Here is a 17,461-nt window from a genome sequence, read left to right on the forward strand (position 1 = left end):
TGATCAGCTAAGTGAAGACTTCCTAGTTCACGTACCACCTCACAACCCCCCGGAGAACCTCCTGCGATAGCTTTAAATGTTCCCACAGACTTTCTTCCAATATAATGCTGGAAACTGACCTGAAAATCTAGATGTGCTTATATGTGGCACTTTACGATAGGCTTATCTAAAAAACAGAAGTATTGAACGTTTTATTTTAAGAGAAATTTTATTTCATTATTACAGCTTCCATTCTTGCTAAATTTAAACCAAACACCTTTTGCAGTCACAATTGTGTGGCTGGGAGACGACCCTCAGGAGAGAAGCACTCCGAGCGAGAGGCCTGGCTGTATTTTTCTTCCACTTCTTCACCTGTCTTCAGACACCATTTCCTTTTTAAGTCCGGCGGTGCGGATTTACTGGGCTGCTTCCTTCCGGGACCCTGTGGAATACAACATTAAACCACAGGGAGGAGAGAAAACCCGTAGAGCACTAAAATAAAGTTATGTCAAAACCATTTTCCTCTTCCTGTAGTCTTCCCCCAAGCTCACAAGTATCCTCTGAGGGACGGCGAACATAACAAGCCATTCAGTTTATATGAATGGGCACTAACAGACTTTTTCGCCATTTTGATATGTCCAAATTTTGCAGGCATATCCTGTGGTCTATCAGGCACAGCCTTAGTTTCAATTTAGCGTCTCCCTGTGGACTCCTGTCTTCCTATTTCATATGGAAATTGTATATGATTTTTTTTGTCCTTTACCAATTCATCTGCTTCAAAGCTTAGCACCCCTTTTATTCCAAAAGGAAAATGTGCAAGCTAGCATTTCTTAATGTTTGGAGAAGAGTCAAACAAACAGCAGGAATGTCCTAACTTGGCCCTGTCCAACAGTCACTTTAGGAACAGTCAAAAAATAAATAAATGATATATCACTGTTTTAGCTGTAAGAAGTCTGCAAAAGTCTTTGGAAGAAGAAGAAAAGCACCTGTATTTTTATTGGAGAGGGCTTGCCTTATACTACTCCATAAAATTTGGACACCACCAAGGGGATAATTTCTGATGATCTTTTGAACAGAAGTGCGCCGTGCCTCAATCAGACTCAGCTCATGTCCGGAAGAAATGTTTGAGAATGATGTCAGTGAAAAGAATTGAATTGAGAAGGCAATTATTTTTATTTTGTAGCAAATCTGTGTGACTGCACGTTATTAAATAGAAAGCCTGGTTTAGTATGACATTATTGAACTGTAACAAATGTCAGCACTCAATTGTTTATCTTAACAGACACCGATTTTTCTATACATAAAAAAGCTTTATTTATGGTTCTTCATAAAAATAAATATGCAATAACATTTTTATCAGCATACAGCATACTTGAAAAGGGTTGAAATAACCAAAAATATACTATAATGTCTATACCTATCTAGTTAATGGGCATATTGCATGTTTTCAGAAAATAAGTATATGTAGGGACTTTTAAAGACCAGTATGATTTAAATATATGAAGTATATAAATAAAAAAATTGTTTTAGGCAATTTAATAATTTAGTTTATTCATATTTACATAAAAATTTGTATATTTCACATATCAAATTACCAGTAACGTATAATATTTTTAACTTAAGTTGGTGATTTTTGTTGTTTGAAAACTGTGGTTTTATCTTATGAAATAGGACGCAGAGCAAATGTAAAAGTATTATTTTTAAAAACTATTTATGTCAATAATAGAAGCAATGAATGAACAGAACAGAGCTCTTCATGCAGTTTGAGGAGAAAACATAAATGTATTTTTTAATACCCTGCAAATACAGAAATACTTAGAATTTACTTTCATCTGTCATTTCCATCAACTGTCATTTCAGTTGATGGAAGATTTGTCTTTCATTTCAATATTTGCAATAATAGAATTGCTATATTCTTTGGGTTTTTTTCCAGTACTCACATTTCTGCTTGTGTTGTAAGAAATACAGACACAGATAACGTATTACTTAACAAGCCTGTTATTCACTGAGACAGTTTATTCTCACATCTTACCTGAAGTAGGAGACAGTAGTAAGGATAGAAATATAAAGAAATTCCAATAGCATCATTTTGTGTTTGATGATAAGATATGACTCCATGTTTATTAATTCAAGCCTGATAAAGCGCCACCTGGTGGTGTAGCTAGCACCAGAAAATAGTAAGTATAAACATTTAGTTGAGTCAAAATGTAATAAAACTTACTTTTTTTCATTCTGTTGCTTTCATAGCATGGAAAAACCTAGACAATATTTTCACTGACAGAATAAGAATTCTTAAAAAAGAATCTTATTTTTTTATTGCAAGTCACCAAACATATGATGAGTAGGTCTTTGCGATGTTTGGTTCACACTTGCTTTTGTTTTCTGATTTTATTTAGGTGGCTTATTATTGTCACTACTGGTTGTCACTACTGCTCTGCCTTCATTTCTGTGTTTATTAGTCATATTCAATCACCTCTTTAGCTGCTCTAAATTTAACACTTTCTAACAGAAAACCCCAGGGAGAAAAATACTATTTCTTAGTATCTTAGTTACTTAGTTGACCAGTAAAACAAGACTAGTTTTACTGGTCTTGTTACTCTCACGGAGTGGATTTGACTTATTCTATTTTGCAACTTGTGTTAAACAACCATAACCCTCATAACATTATATTCAGATCAGTGGTGTAAAATTTATAAATAGTGTTTACATGAACTTCTATCTTTTAAAGTGGTGGTATTATGTATTTTCCAGGCACATTGTGCCATTTTATAGCACAGTCAGTTGTTATAAAAATGTTGTATATATCAATCATGAGTTAAGAAATTTGACTTCGCAATGTGACGCTTTGAAATTGGCCTCTGTCTCTTTAAGAACTCGACCTTCAGGAAGTCATCACAAAAATGCTATTCTGTTATGGCATTTACAAATGTTTTTAGGAGAGTTGTACTGAGAAGTAGTTTGCATGATGAGCTCAGCAGTGGTGCATTTCTACCAGGTGTTTGCTAGTTGTTGCAGCCGCTAGTCTGGAGGAGCCGAGTGATGGAAACTCAGCTGGGTACAGAGGCTCCAAGGAGAAGCTTAGTGGAAATAGGTGACACTTTGTGAAAGCAAATGTGCACCTCCAAATGGTTGCAATGGGAGATTTGAGGATTTTTCAAACATGCATGAAAGAATCAGAACAACACTTCAGGTACGTTTTTTATGAGGGAATAACATTTTAACATGATATAAGGCTCCAAAAAGTAAATTTTACGAAACACCTCCGCTCACTCCAGATTGTTAAACAACGTGAAACTTGTAAGCTATTAATTTCACTCTGAAACAGCCTCAGATCAACTAGGCTCTAAACAAAGACGGCTAACTTTGTATTGCTGAGAAGATACTTAGTACTTGGAATTATTCTGCAGAATCCCCCAAAAATACAAAATTAACCCTTAAGACAAATATCTGTTTATTTATTGTCTTAAGGCACATGCTGCTTCCTTAAAGGAGTAATAATTATCATCGGCCAGTAATAAGCTTATTAAAACAACATCTTCTTTTGCTTTCTTATATAATGTTCTTATATAAGAACTCCAGCTCTTAGGGTTTCTGTAAAGTAGACTCTAAATGTATTGACATAACTTGGCTGAGCGCTCCAGGCAATCTTCCAGTTTCTGCCCAGTTGTAGTAATCATATCTGCCACAGCTGCTGCTTTATCAGAGATCTTGAGGACAAATACATTCCTGAAAGTAAACAGGCCTCTGCAGCAGCTTCTGCTGAGTGACAATTAGCTCGCTCGTGGTTTAAAGAACATTTAGAGACCACAGAGTCTTCAGATGCCTCTGCAGGACAAATAAAAAACATTAGCAATGTAGCCTTAAAATAAGTTGCTAACTCAAACAAATAACATTCTATATTTGGATAAATTGTCATTACGACGAAATATCTTTTCATGTAAGTGATGTCTTATTACAAATACGTAGCACGTTAGTTCAACAGCTTTTAGAAATGGTCTCACGTCATCTTTCTGCATGCCATCCGCGTTTCCCTGCCCATCCATGTCAGATCCCTTTCAGCAATTAGCCTTGAACTCGGAAAGACGATCAGCTCCGGTTTCCCATTGCTGCGTCCCTCGTCATCTTGGAGCACTTTGAATCTGCCCCCCTGCGTCCTAATTAAGACGTTAATGCTACCTCTCCAGGGGCTGGGGGATCCGGGCGCCCTGCATCCACCCACCACATTCCCTTTGTAGCCATCAAAACTGTTATGATAATAGTCGGCTTTGCACAGGTGCAAATTGCTTACGTTTAGTCTACATTTGCCCTCAGTCAGGGGTGATCTAAACTCAACTTGCATGTGACACATTTGCTTTGGTTAGAAAATAATTTCATGTTATCACTCACCGACAAAGTCATTTTAACATCTGATTTAAATCTAATTAGATGGAATCCAATTTAACGAATTGAGACACTTTTGACCAGACAAGCTCCTCATTCTCAAACAGAAAACCCTAATTTTCTTCCAAAATGGAGAACGCATGTCATCATGAACCTCAGCACTTTCAGATGATTATATATTTAGACCATGTACACCAATAAATTCACAGACTTGTACTATTAAGCCTCATCCTGACCTTCTAACTGTTGACTTGGACCAGTGCCATGTGATGTGTATAAGCTAACTAGAGCAATTACAAAGATTTGGGATTGAAAGAGAGCTGTCATTAGGATGTGCTTTCACATGCCGGCCTGCGGAGTTTGGCTACTGGCCAGGCTGGCAAATGGGATCAACCCTGCAAGGAGAGTCGAGGGGCCGGGCCAGGGGACCATGGGGGATAATTAGACAGTTTTATCCCAGCTTGTTGATATAAATGTGGCCAGCTTAGCCCTCTACACCCTTGCTTCATGGTAATGATCATGTCTAACAGGTGGCGGGCAAACAAAAGGGAGGGGGGGGTCATGAAATGGATACTTTGCTTCCTGGCCGCGTCTCAGTCTTTCTGTTTTGTTTTGTTTTCCGGCCCAATCAGAGTCGAAGTTTTCTACATTGCGGTTTCACCACTGACTGTTGATGCCGGGGAGTGTTGGATATTTGTCACCATCTCATCACATTTTAGCTAATCTGGTTGTCCTCTGGGAGACCCGCAGTGAGAGCCAGCCTTCCAGAGGGTAAAGCAAAACACATCGGTGTGTTTAACTCAAGTGGGTTTTAGAGTCTGATAGAAAAGAAAGTTGTCACTCCTCAGAGAAAAATAGCCCTAACTGAAAGGTTCAAACCTTTCCGTTAAATTGCAACAACAAACCTCAATGTATTTCAAAAAAACTATAAAGCAAATTACTGTGAAGTAGAAGGAGAAATATTAGGGCTGGCAATGTTTAGGTGTTAACATCTAAAAAGCATAACGTGTTAATATTACATAATGCAGATTAATCACATTGCCTATTCTTCAGCGCGTTGCACGGTCTTGTACTACGATCAACAATGCAGAGTTGCAAACGCGAGTGAAAATCTAAAAAACTGAGTCAGTTTTAGGTCTACAGTATAGGCAAGCTAAAGATCTAAAAGTGACCATCCCAAGTGGATGATTAATCTGATTAATTTTTTTCATTGATTTATAAAAGTTCTAATTATTTAACAAATAAAAATCTAAAACAGGATTTTTCTGTTCCTTGCTCTGATACTCCTAAAGCAAATTATTTTTAGATATTCCTAATTAGTCAATAGAGTCCACCTGTGTGTAATTTAATCTCTGCATAAATACAGCTGCTCTGTGAAAATCTTGCAGGTTGATGAGAGGATGTTGGTGGAAACACCAAACAGAATAAAGTTGTTTTTGGTCTGAAAACTTTACATAAGATTGTACATATTTGTATATTTTAATGAACAGTCTTGTATTTTAAAGGTGTATGGCAGGGATGCCCAAAGTCGGTCCTCAAGGCCCGGCATCCTGCATGCTTTAGTTCTCTCCCTGCTGATGGTAACAATCTTTTCAGCATGTCAATGTTCTTCTTAGACCTTCTAATAAACCATTATTTGCTCCAGGTGCGTTAAACCAGGGAGAGAACTAAAACATGCAGAGTGCTGGCCCTCGAGGACTGACTTTGGGCACCACTGGTGTAAGGTATTTGAAAGACAACTCTCATATTTGTCCTTCATTTCTATCCTCCAACATGCTTGTTACGGTCGGAGGCTCTCTTGATTGAGTCATCTTTCATACCAGGGGTTGACCATTGCGCTGCACATCCAAACCTCCTGCATCCTGTGCAGGGAGGGTGGACGAGGTGCGCTGCCGCTGAGGCATGTGAAGAGGCTTCTGAGACCACTCATCTCCAGGCTCCTGCTTCACTGTCATATAATGGATCATTTGGGTCAACAGGAAGCAGGAAAAATGATGCATGCATTGAATTTTACTGCCTTTTCCTTAAATGTGTGGAACCAATTGAGGCTAGTAAACAATCCTCATTCTCCCCAACCATTGCCTTTTTTGTAAATTGGACAGCCTGCCAAGCAGAGAAGTATGCAACAGTGTAGTTTTCGGACCACATATCTGATTTGCTCATTGTGACCACAGCAAGCGTTCTCTTGCGAATGTCCGCGGGTGCCCTTCTTGTGCCCTAGTCTGTGGTCAGTTAAGTCCAGCTGATCTATAGAGGCGTGTCTCTGAATTTAAGAGCTTGATCCTTTCTGGTCAGGCTGCAGCCTTGGAGTTTAGTGTAATTTTCGCCCTGCAAGTTGTTTTTAAAGCTTAACCTATCCTTAACCCCGTATTTCACTGTCTTCAGAGGCTTAAAGGCGAACCCTAGCTTCAAAAACGCATGACAAGTTTTATGATTGCAAATTTTCAAAGATGTCCTTTATTTTTTCTTTTGCCTTGGCAAACATGTTTACTACACTTTTGTGGCAAAGTTGCCCAGGATTATGTGCTTCAAGGTTCCTTTCATGCTAGATTAGATTTAGTGTTTTTGGTAGAATCACGGTGCGCACAAATTAAAGACTGTCTAACCAGGAAGACTCTATATACTGTATTTATTTGACTGCCTAACAGCTGAAAGCCTCTTTAGAGATGAGTAGAGACGCAACGGAGCCCCTCATTAACAGCCTGCAGTATTTTTAGAGTCATGCGCAGTGTAAATAGTCACAGAATATATTTTTTCACATCGTTGATTCTCACTCACGTGTCCTCATCTCTGAAAGGATTCGGCCCATTTTCAAAGTTGCTTCACAGTCTTCAGGTCGTTGCAGCTGTAACTGAGACGCCGTGCAGCTCCATTACTCTGCAAATTAGGCGTCCTGTTTAACGCTTGAGTTTATGAACCACTGAGCTCAGTTATCACATAGTGCCCTTTACCTGCAAGATGTAGAGAACAAGATAGAAATGTAATGGTTTACCCTTTCTAGCTAAGAGAGCCTCAACTCTTCTTAAAAGGCTTATGGAACTTTTTCTCTCTCTCTTATTGAAGAAGTACATTTATTAGGTCTGACACTGATGTTGGACAAGAAATCCCAGCTTCAGTCTTGGCACTAATTTATCTTAAAAGTGTTCTATTTTTTAAGTAACTCTTGTGGTTTTCAGTCATCTCCTCTGCCTGTCATATTTATTTTGCTGCAGGATTTCAGTATTGCTGTTTGCAAATACAAAGCCACCCAAGCTGAATACATCTGTGTTTTACAGAATTTGCATTCGGATACGTTAAGAAGATAGATTTTTGCTTCCAGAGTTTCCTCAAATATGGACACAGAGAAAGAAACTCTTTCATTAATGTCTTTTTGAAGAGATTTTAAACTGTAAAGTTAAGAAACTAACTGTGAAAGCACATTTATATGTAAACAATAAAAGCCTAGTATAAAGATTAGGTTTTTGTATTTGTGTTTAAACACGAACACAGTGGTGTTAATTTCACAATGCTGCCTTCCGTCTTTGTATTGTATAGATAAACCTGTCTCTTTCTTGACATACTGGTTTCAGGTTTTTTTTAACGAGGTTTCCTGAAATGTCTCTGACTCTGCAGGTGATGAATATGTTTCCCTCTTGGTCAGAAAACCAAAGATCTAAATTTGTCTCTTTGTCTTAAGAGTCTGAATCCCGTCCAAAGCCTCTGACGTCCACAGCTTCCAAATATTGCTGTCATTGTCTGAAAGGCAAGATATTTATTACCAGCACACACACACACACACACACACACATTACTGGACTGATGTATCTAGAGGCCTCTTTTCATGAGAACTCTTGGATGAAAGGGCAATTGTTTAACAGTTGTCTTATTGTTATCTTTGAATTTGAATAGCAAAGTGGAAAGCTTTTATTATTTTCATTCTTTGTATGTCTTCTTTAAGTTCTTTATTCAAACATGGCAAAGTAATATGTTAAATTCAGACAAAGGTTTGTGCAAATGTAACAGAAACAAATTAAAAGAGACTTTTCATTTGTAATAGTGTTTATGCTTTTCTGATTTTTTTTCTTTATTCTTTATTATTCTTTATTTATACTCTCCTTTGTTGCTTATCTTTTTTTCTATGTCCAAACAACATGACTTTTACTTTTATAAAATTATGTGAGAATTAGTTTAAGTTGACTACTGCAGAAGTTGTTTAAAATTTTCAACAGAAGCAATGTGAGTAGTTTAGGGCCCAAACTTGACCTCACATGTGATTTTACGCCATGTTGTTCACTTGTACTTGTTTACCTATACAGCAGAATTTAGAAGGTAGATTACTCAGGCAGGACATTACAAATCATACATTGTGCATTAAATTATTAAGTTGGGCAAGTGTTTGAATTCTAACGTAAAGTTTAGGGCAGTTTTAGACAGGCCTTGATGTCTTTTTCCAGAAAAATCCTCCAAACCCTGCTCCTTAATTTTAAGTTCATGATAAAAAAGCATATGAAATAACAAAAACAGGATTTTGTCAAATGTAGAACACAACAAAAAATTTCTGCACTTCCTGTAGGATTGCTGCTAGCTTCTTGGTAGCTCCACGGACTGTTCTCCATCTTAACTCTTCAATTCTTGTAATTGATGAGCGATTTCTGTGCTCCATTGGTAAAATGTTGTGGTTTTTTCCTACTATTTTTCTAGCTAACACCTTTGTTCAATTAGATCTGTCTATTTTTTGTGAAATATCTAAACAAATTATGTCTGAAATTCTAGTGGAACAGCTTAAGTTTATTTAACTGATGGCAGGTGTGGATTTATTATATGTAGGTTTTGTTGATCTGAAGGGAATATATATATATATCACATTGAAAGTGGAAAAACCTTTGAAAGTATTTATCATCTAATGGCAACAAGTGTGTATACACTTTTTATTATAGATCGTCACCTTCCTAAAATAATGGCCTTTGACTTTTTTTTTTTTCCCAAAGTGATTTTTATTTTTGTGTTTTGACTTAATTCATTATTTTAGGAAGACATTTGATGTTATTGAATTTTTTTTTAAATAACAAAAACAATTTCTACATTGCATATACAAAACTGCAGGTGTTATATAGATTTAAAATGACATGAAATAAAATGCATATAAACTCTGTTACGGTTTGTCATTTCAACCCAACAAAATCTTTTTAAAATAAACTGAAAATGTATGTATTTTTTCTGTCTAATCTATTTCCTCTGCATTGTTCCATGAAACTTTTCAGCCTAGAGTAATGAGGCCGATAATCTGTTGAGACCCTGCTGCTGCAAATGTTAAAATGTCATCCTCATTAATGTTGTCTGACATGCTAATTTCAAACTTTGTTTTTGCTGCAGGACTTTAAACTGCAGCACCTGTCCTCTCAGTGGGTTCCCACAGGAGAGGCACTAATGTTGTGACCGTTATTAGATTTCATCCAAAGCCCAAATTGGTGAGGCCGCTTCATCCTGTCACAAACAGATAATCACGATGAAATCTGCCACCCGGAGGTTAACAAAGACAGGAAGATTAAATAATACATTCATCACATTCTGGGAGGCCCAGGGCCAAGTTCATGTCAAACCCATAACGAGCAAAGTATCCTCGGCCCAGCTCATTTCCCCACACGCACGTCACTCTCTGCTGGAAATCTGCGTAGAGGATGTATTGATCTTACTGGTGCTTCCTTTCTCACAAGCTCACAAACAGAGCCCCCAGTATCACAGGCAGTGCTGCAAAACAACTTCACCCCCCGCCTCCAAGCCCCATAAAACAAAATAATAAACTCGCCGCTTGCCAAAACAATCCAAGTACCTTTGTCTGTGCAAAGACTTTTTGTGTGCGTGCAGCTTGTCTGCTAATGCACGATTATTTGCTTCCTGTCACTTCAGTGGATTAAAATAGCTCTCTTGTTATAAGTCAATTTTGCTGAATAATAATGCATTGGTTCTTTTTTGTTTCTATGTTTTGTTGCTAACCTAAATTATACCTCAGAATATTGTAAAAAGGAATAACAAAATGTTTTGAGGTTTTTTAAATGTAATTTTCTAAAATATCCACTATTGTGTATGGAACATGAATTTAATTTAAAAATCACAGTAATTGACTCATTTCTGTGTTAATGTTTTGTTTGCTGAGGAAGTGGAGGTTTTTGGAGAAGATATTACAGTAAAGTATTTTCCCTGCATCCACCTTGGTTTGGCAAAACCAAGCAGTTCATGTTTGCCACCTTTCACATCTTTTACATGGAGCATTATTGGTAACATAATCTTCAGTTTAAAAACTTTTAGGCTGTTAGTAGATAAACATTCAGTAAATGTTATTAACATCATTTGTTTGACTCTATGATATTTCTGAAATAGTTTTTTAGACAACGTATTTCAACATATCTAAGAGTCACACAGCTTATTAAACTTCTCAGTAGAAATATTAGTTATTCACAATTAAGTAATGTTTTTTAAAACAATCTTCAGGCACAATGAGAGTTTGTAGAAACATTTGATCAAAATATGGAAAATGTGTGATAACCGCTCATCTCTTACCATTATTTTTGGCCAAATGTCATGTCATAAAATTATAACCCAAAATGGGATTGCAGTGTGTGACAGACAATGTATTTAGAATAAAGTTTTGTTTCTTGAGCAATCAAACAATGGTAAAAGACAAACTGAATAATTTTAGGAAAATTAGACTTTTAGTGGCTTCCATTCACTAGAGCTGAGTTTGACCAAACCAAGGGATATAAAATGTTCTGGTGACACACATGATGAGGGAAATAGGAGTAAAATGCTGATTAGGTGGGCACTCCACACAGAAATTATTTATTTTTCTAAAAACAGACAGAAAGTTAAAATGTACACTGGTGGTAAAAACTAATCCGGAATCTTGTTCAGTAAAATTTTCAATTAAGTCTTTGTCAAAAGTCACACCAATTTTAAATTATATTTGCTATGCTGTACAATTATTAACATTGGTTAATTTGTTTTTTCTTTGGAAAAAAAACATGTTCGTATAGAATCAATTCCTTTCCACCACTGATCATGTTATACTGTTGACCCCGTTTGCTTTATTTTCTGTTTTTTTGAAAATCATAATGACACAATTTTATGTAAGTACATAAAATTCAACGTACCCAAACGTGAGTAACTGGAGCCTAAGTCAGTATCATTCCTAGAATATACATTCTTTCAGCAGCTTTGCTCCAATTGTGTTTTTTGTTTCCTTGTAATCAGTCGTGCTGCGTCTCTTGATTGTTTGTCCTCAAACAGGAAACCTGCCTGTTATTTGTTCCTCACGAATATTACCTTGTTTGTTGTGCTTCCACTCGAACAGCCCCGATCTAAAGATATTTGGGAGTGAACCTACTCGAATGCAGCATCATCAGGAGAATCATAATCAGAGCAAAGTTCATTTAATCGACTAAAAATTCCTGAATGATTAGAAAATATCAATGTAATTAAGAACGTAGCTTTTCTCTTCGAGTGTAACTATTTCAGGCTTCATCATGTGGTGTCTCCTGTTTATAATAATCATCAGGACAAACAATGATACAGTGGAAAGTTACCAGGACATCAGGGGTGAACCTATTTTATCGCTGCCTCTGTAATGTTTATTAATACTTTTAATTTGAAAATCTGACTCCTTGTGGAAACAAATAGCAACTGCATTTATTGCAGTCACTTTTGCATGTCTAGAACTTCGTTCAAGCCATGTTTATACTTTACTCCCCCACAGCGCTACAGATGATCATGTTATTCTAATCACACCAAAATGTTTATCTGTGCAAGTTTTGGTATCTTAATTCTGTCTATTCAAATAGTCTGCTCAAATAACTGCACAAAATAGTCATTTTACTGCATGTACATTTGACAACCTGATGCAACACCTAACCATTTCTGTTGCAGACACAGTATGCACTAAATTCCTTGATTTAATTCTGTTATCAGAAAAAGCCAAAGACATAAAACCGTCTTCGATTACAATCGCAGAGAACTCCTGAAACGTGACTCCTAGAGGAGCAGCGAGGGATTTAAAGGGTGAGGGAGAAGTAGAGACTGACTCTGTTACATTTTGCTTTATTTATTAACAGCACCTCAACGACACCTGGCAGCTGTGCTGCCTGGCGCCTTTTAAACTTGTTCTCATAGTAAAATAGAACTCACTGTTCATGCAATCGCTGGAAATAATATCTTTTAAGGCATTTTGGAATCTTTGTTAATCTACATTTCTGAATGCAAAAAGCACATTTTCTGAAGTTGGAGAGTTTTTGTCTTCATCAGCATTTCTGCAGTTTAACTTCACTTATAGGGCTGATTCAACCTTTCCACTATTTAATAATAAGCTACCAGTAGTCTAATCCCAGCTAAGCCAAATTCCCTGTTTTTTTGGAGAAGAAAGAATCGGTGGCCTCCTATGCTTGTTGAGTTTATTTATTAGAGGCAGGTTAAGGAGAGAAAGACAAGAGGCCATAATTGATTAGCCCACTGCATAATGTAAAAAACAGAGAACTGTCTTTTACTGTCTATGAAGACGTTGAACTGTTTCTTGTCTTCTTGTTTTTAGCATACTAATTATTAGCTGCACTACCAGCTAGCCATCTGGTCACATTTTGCACAGCAAATCTTAAAAATCTAAACATTTTTTGTAATCTGGAAAATTGTATTATAGGCTGTGCATATTATTTGTTAATCTAAGACGTTTTATTTATGTCCTAAATAAAGATTAGATTAAGTGCCTGTCACTGGAGACAGGCGCTTTCTTTGTTACAATTGTAAATAAAAGTTACATTCTAAGTATGAGCTTTAAAGTTGGAAGAAATTTCCGTTGTTGTCCTTAAATTATAATCAACAATTCTTATAATGCAGCTATACAATGAAGCTTCAAATTATTCATACATCTGAATAAAGTTATTTTAATTCAACCGAGAAGTTTGTTTCAAATAGAAAACGAGACGGGTAAATGTTAAAAGACAATTAAACAATCTAAAATTAGTGACATGTTCACCAGTCATGATGGATAAAATTAATCATATTCGATCAATCAAGCAATTTAACCCATCTTACAATAGTTTACCAGTCTTTTTCACAGTTCTTGTTAGTATTTACCTTCGGTAATGTGCCGTTGAGCTTGGAAGGCCTCCTTGCCATCACCTTAATGTTTACTGCTCTTCGCAGACTCTATAAGATCAAAGACTGGACTAACTTCCAGTCAGAAGAAATATATTTGTAAAATAAAGAATTAATGTAATCTTAAATCTGAATTATGTTGGTTTTAGCCACGAATATAAGAAAAAACATTGTGCCCCTCAATTAAAAGCTTACCTGATTTTCACAAGTTATGTGATTTACTTGGAGTTCTTGTCAATTAGAAAATTAATTTTTATTTATACACACAGTGAAGGCAACACAAAGTGCCACACAGAAGATAAAAAACAGCAGTGACATATCAAACTTAATTTATATAAAGAAATGTCTAACTAACAGAAACGATGGTGGTTTAAACGACTGTGAAAATAAGTTTGTGTTCATAATCATAATTATAATAAAAAGACACAAAAGCTGGACATAAATCCACCACCTGGCCTGGAGAAACACTCTCAATGCTTCTAATTGCATTGTGGGTATTGTAGGCACCAGGTTCTGAGCAGAAAGCGATACATCTGGAACCAGAGAGTGAAAATTGTAGTTTTATTGCGCATGATTTTTGATATTCGTATCAGTCGCGAGCAGACGAGTTCACACATTGGATTGATGGAGAGCACTTACCGGTTCTGCTTTTTAATGACGCTGTTAAAAGGCAAAGCTGCTGTAACTTAAGCTCAGCTTTACTCTGAGCTGCGTTCAGCCAAACAACGCCTCTCTCAGCTATTCTAAATCACGGAAAGCCAAACCCTCCAGAGGCTTGTTGCCTAAATGAAAACGGAGTAGTGATTTATTTGCTGTCCTAATGAGCTCTAATAAAAAAATAAAAATAAAAAAAAAGTGGGATCCATATAGTCTGCATAGCCGACACCACTTCCACTACCCCATCTCTTGCTTCCACACACTCTGCCTCTGTGGCAGCAGGATCCCATCGGCTATCCAATTACGACCTGGCTGGCCAGGGGTTCGCATTAGTGGCGAATGAGAGCTGTGAACAGGGAGTATCACATGCTGTAATATGGAAATTCCTCTGTAATGCACAGGCTGCGGGATTGTGCGATTACTTAACTCGTTTCAGTTGACAAAATGTTCCTGGTTTGCCAAAACGTGTGTTGGGAAGAAGTTGAATCTTGCCACGAAGTGGTGGGGTTCCAGTCTGAATGTGGCATCCAATGGGGTAGGTGGGAGTACAAGGTAGGCTCCAGTTTCATGCAACCAGGGAACAAACCATTAAGAAAGAGCGCAGCGCCCAACAAGCCCACACTCCCACTCTGGTGTCCACATGACCGATTCCAGACGCTGATTTGTGGTTCCTGACACTTTAATTCATCGGAAAACACCAGTCAGGACCCAGGAGTTAAGTAAGTCCATTAACACTATGCAGAAGTAATGCTTTCCAGTGCGGTGCCAGCCATGCCACCCAGCGTGATGAAGTACAGAGACTCGGGGATTTCACAGTGGGTGAATATTTCCTGGAAGTTTTACACTGAAACCGCTGCCAAAGTAGACTTAAACTGCAGTATTTAACTGCCTTTATGAACTGTAAATAATAATTTTATCATCATACACTTTACATAATCCTACTCTTCTGTGAAGACTGCAACCACAGACTTGGTATTATGACATGGATATATAAAAAGAAAGAAAAAGCAGATTATGGAAAACTATATTTTCAATTTGCTGCCAAATTAAGTCATCTTTAAAGTTTTACGACCCCACTGTTGGCAGAGTGGAGGATTTTAAGAGCTATCTTCTCCTGTGATAGTCTCAAGTTGATGCAATCATGTATTCCACTCAGTCTCTTTCTACAATTTCAACACAGTGTGGAGTCAAATATGCATTTTGTCAGCTGTTGCATCCATGGAATCCAGCCGTGTCTCTAAAAAAAATGATTTCACTGTCATCCTATCCATTATTTAGCTCGGATATGTCAGCTGAGCTGTAAATGACTCAAAACACAGCTGCTGCAAGGGAATGGAAAATTTGGAGCCAAATTCAAGGAGCTAAGAGAAAAAAAAAAAGGTGGAGTCAAAAAGCTGTTGTAGGATTCGATGCGCTCTGCGGGACAATATTATTAATTTGCGAAAAGGGTCTGGAAAATCTATCCATCTTTTGTTCTAACGGGAATCTGAGGAGGAACATTTACATCCTCCAGCTCAGCAGCCGTGGAGGCCGATCTGTTGTTTTAAAAGTTAAAAGTCAGTTTATCTTTCCTTCAGACTTTAAGAGGTGTTCGCAGCGCCACCTGCTGGACAATTACAATGGAAACGTGAGTAACAGGTTACTATACTATTTTGTTGTATCCCTACGACGTCAGCAGTAGTTATTTTTTTAATGTAGTTATGATTCTTATTACTAAAATATGTTGTTTCAGTGTCTTAGCAATTAGATTGAAAGTAATTTAATGTTTCCTATAAATGTATGTTTTTTATTAATATTATAGATTTATTTTAATTAAAATTGTGCATAGTAATCACAAACATGAGGGAGTTCTTATATAAATCAGCTTTGTTACGTGTGTGCATGTTTGTGACGCACATTATATTCAATGCAATTTTGTTTTGAGAAATTTTCAAGAGAAAGAAAAATCTCAAATTTTAAAAACTTTGACAGTTGATTAAACACCTGGCAGTTTTGTTGGAGCAAGAAAACCTCAAATGCTTTTCAAAAATCTATTTAGATTATTATATATTTAATTTATTTTAAATGTTTTTATGTCTATTTGCCTGTTGAGGTATGATGGTTTTCTAATAGGAAGGATAAAGCAGTAAATCCAGATAAATAGTGGTGTCAAAACAATAAATGTTAAATGAAGAAACCTGCTACACATAGGAACTTTATATTTAAAAATCACACTTTTACTCACAATTAACAATTAAATAAATTGATTTATACAGTTTGCTCAATTTTTAAAATAGTGTCTACAGCAGCTGCACATTTGAGACAAAATGGAAAAAATTTGGAATAAGAAATGTATCCAAAATTGCAAACAAATTGTGAAGTAATGCTCTCTAAAATGTTCTGTTTTGAAGGAAGTTAGACATTTTTAATGCTGTAAAGTTATTATAAAGGAGAAACGATAAAATAATGTCAGATATCAGTAAAATTACGTTTGTAATTAAAGCCGTGTATTATTTTTGCTCTCTGTCATGCAGCTTTTCCATTTTAATGTAAATAGAGAAACATAAATTCAGCTTATGCAGGTTTTCAACTTCATCATAATTATTATTTTCTCATGACTGACGTTTTTTGTAAAGACAAACATATAGTCATCCTGCTACGCCTAATTTTTTGCCATCACACCAGCAATTTTTATTAACATTTTAGGAATAAACAGCGCCTTACATAGCCCTAATGTCTAGCACTCACCTTCAGTCTATTCTCCCTAACAATCCGCAGCTTCCAATCTTGTTTGCTCTGCGTCCAAACTGTGAGGTTGTGGGGTCCAGTGAGATGTCAGCGTAATAGCAGAGAGAGGGGCACAGACGTCTTGGAGGTCCAGGTTTTACAGCACAGCAGCCCAGATCGTGCACAGCAAACCCCCCGCCCCACACACACACCCTCCACTGAGACTAGAGTTTGTCACTTGAAGATTTATACTCCTCCCTATGAAAGCTTCTTTACAAGCCCAACGGGAACCTCTGGGACGCAGAGGAGCCGAGGGTGGGAAACACCGAGTCACAAAATGAAAGAACAAAATCAGCGAGACACGTGGAACAAATTGTTTAATGACTGTGAAACTTGGAGAAATCATTCAGTCTGTTTAAAAAGACTCTAGATCAGGATTTATTCTTCTGGTCCAAAGGAAGAACTCCTACCCTTGAACCTGTTTTTGAACAACAATGAAATTATCTTGATTGATGCCTTTTTTTTTTGTGTGTGTGTGTGTGCGAACTAAGATGGACAATCATGAGATGAACAAATACTTAACCCTGTGATGTACATGAAGGAGCTTTCAGACACATAT

General features: G+C 36.8%; 1 long non-coding RNA gene across 1 annotated transcript; it reads right to left on the reverse strand.

Annotated features, from left to right (window-relative positions):
- Positions 1–348: 348 nt before the first annotated feature.
- Positions 349–17,016, reverse strand: LOC116733666 (uncharacterized). The gene is made up of 3 exons (XR_004342076.1): positions 16,864–17,016; positions 7,138–7,236; positions 349–421 (listed from the first exon to the last, which is right to left on the reverse strand). It is a non-coding gene; the product is annotated as an uncharacterized LOC116733666 (long non-coding RNA).
- Between the last annotated feature and the right edge of the window lie 445 nt (positions 17,017–17,461).

This window comes from Xiphophorus hellerii, chromosome 15, assembly GCF_003331165.1.
Source record: "Xiphophorus hellerii strain 12219 chromosome 15, Xiphophorus_hellerii-4.1, whole genome shotgun sequence".
In the NCBI taxonomy this organism is placed as follows: domain Eukaryota; kingdom Metazoa; phylum Chordata; class Actinopteri; order Cyprinodontiformes; family Poeciliidae; genus Xiphophorus; species Xiphophorus hellerii.